Source organism: Canis lupus, chromosome 9 (genome assembly GCF_003254725.2).
Source record: "Canis lupus dingo isolate Sandy chromosome 9, ASM325472v2, whole genome shotgun sequence".
Taxonomy (NCBI): Eukaryota; Metazoa; Chordata; class Mammalia; order Carnivora; family Canidae; genus Canis; species Canis lupus.
The window spans coordinates 27499467-27501721 of NC_064251.1; positions in this window are offsets into that span (position 1 = coordinate 27499467).

The window sequence follows — 2255 nt, forward strand, 5'->3', positions numbered from 1 at the left end:
ACCACAGGAAAATGAGCTGGTGGCCAGAAAGGAGTGGTATCTCTACACTGAGCGCATCTCAGAAATGCTGAGTGAGCTCTGTTCCTTGGTCTCACTGGAGAGAACTAAAGGGGATGGGGAGAGTGACATAGGGACAGAAGGGCTGGGCTCTGTTCTCTTACTTACTGACCCTGAATCTGGAGCTTCACTGAGTCCTCCCTCACGCTCCCCAGGACTTCCCCCTTCCCTGCTTCTACACCATGGGACTCCCCAGCAAGGTCCAGGCAGTGGAAAGCTGCTGAGCTTCCTGAGGGATGCTGGTGAGGGAGGATTCTTGGGGCTGCCACTCAGGAGTCAGCAGAGAGGTGTGTGCTAGGGGCCTGAAGCCAGGCCAGGGGCTTAGAGTGGCTAAGGGAAGGATGGGATGATGCCTAGATTTCTGGGAGAGGAGGGCATGTGGTACCCTAATCTGAGGCTCACCCTGGGGAAGGTCCAGATGGAAGCTGCATGCCTGCCTGGTTCCCTCAGCTTTTCTTGATTATAGGGCTATTCCCAGAGGGGCAGGGTATTCTGGGTGGTGCTGCCCCTGTGGCAGCTGGCTCACCTGCCCAGCTACAAAAGTATTTGAAAAAAGGACCAGCAGAAGCTGATTCACCAGTCGATTGCACAGCGCTTTCGGATCTGGGCCTGCAGAGGTGAATGTTCAACATTCCTAGCCACAGGTGCCTTGAAGAGAGCTTTTTTTTCATATTACTCTTACACATAATGCCCAATTAGAGCCCTTCAGACTAGGAGGAAAGTGCCACTGATGGAGAGCTCCAGGGTTTGAAAAGAGGCCCCATTTCACCTCTTTGGGAGGAGGGAAGGACAGCAGACCCCAGCCCAGGAGGGGCCTGCCCTGGGATTCAGAGCAGGCTCCTGTGGAAGGGTTTCCATGGTGGCAACAGCAACAGGGCTTGACTTGTTTCCAGGAAAGAACATCAGTGGGGGAGAGGAGACACAGAAGCCAAAGCCTGAAGAAAGTATGTGCATGTATGGGCAGGTGGAGAGAGGCTGGTGGGTCAGGAAATGGTTAATGCCTTTACTCCTCAGTTGCTACCAAGCCATGAGGAGGCCCTACCGTCACTGCCTGCACCACCACCCAACTGTGGCTCTGCTGGCCCACCCCATGAAGCAGCCACCTCCTCTTCTTGGGGCAACAACGCTTTGTAGGAGGGAACAGCCTCTTGCATCTGCCCCTTCCTGCTTCTCCAGGGGACCGGCCGGGACAGTGCTGAGCTGACAAACATGCCCCCAGCAATCTTCCCAGCTGGGCCTTGGTACATGAGACCCCACAAGAAGGGAGCCAAGGTGAACCCAAAAAAACTCTGGGTCACCCCTGCAAAAATCTGCAGGTGGAGAATATGGGGTCATACCCTGAGAGAACGAAGTGGCAAGTTCATGCAGACATCCTAAATTGTGGGGCTTGTGTCCCCAAACCCCGAAGCTCCTGCCTGCAGAGCTGAGGGTCCTTGGACGGGAGCCACAGGACTCTACAAGCCCCACTGCAGCTGCAGCCAAAACTGCCTACCTCCAAAGGCCAGGATGACCCTCTGCTCCAGGTGAGACTTTCTTCCGGACCCTTCCACTTGAAGCTAAGCCTCTATGGTCTTGGGTTGTACTGACAATGAAGGTTGGCCCCCACCCACTCTAGGCCCAGACTGAGTATTCCTAAAGCTAGATCCTTGGCTGCTGTTTATGGTTTGAGAGAAACCAAGAACCAGAAAAGGATGTGAGGAGGGTGTGCCTCTCTCCAGGTGCATGGAAAGAAGCCCATTTGTCACTCATTCTGCCTCACCATTAAAAGGACCTCAGTCCATCTGGCCTCTCCACGCTGGATCCAGAGAGTCAGGGAGCAGTCTGCCAAGTGGCCATTCTGGGGGCTGTAGCCCAGGCTTCCCCCAAAAATGGTTCCAGCAGAGGACATGACCATGTTGCTTCCCCTGAAGTTCCTCCTACCCACTCCTCCCAGGACCAGGCCTGGGATGGGATCAGGTGGGAAGTGGGCTGGTTTGCTGTGATACCCTCAGGCACAATCTCTCCTCTTCCTTCTCCCCAGGGAGGTGGTACTAAAGTAATCCCCTCCTCAAGCATACTCCCCCTTCTCATTTCCTCACTCTGATAGGCCTCTTTTCTGCTTTGAGGTTGTTCCTTGGTGAGCACAATAGACCATGGCTAAGGACCAACCAAAGAGTAAGCAGCTCCACCCAGGTTTATCCCCAAACAGCACAGGCACA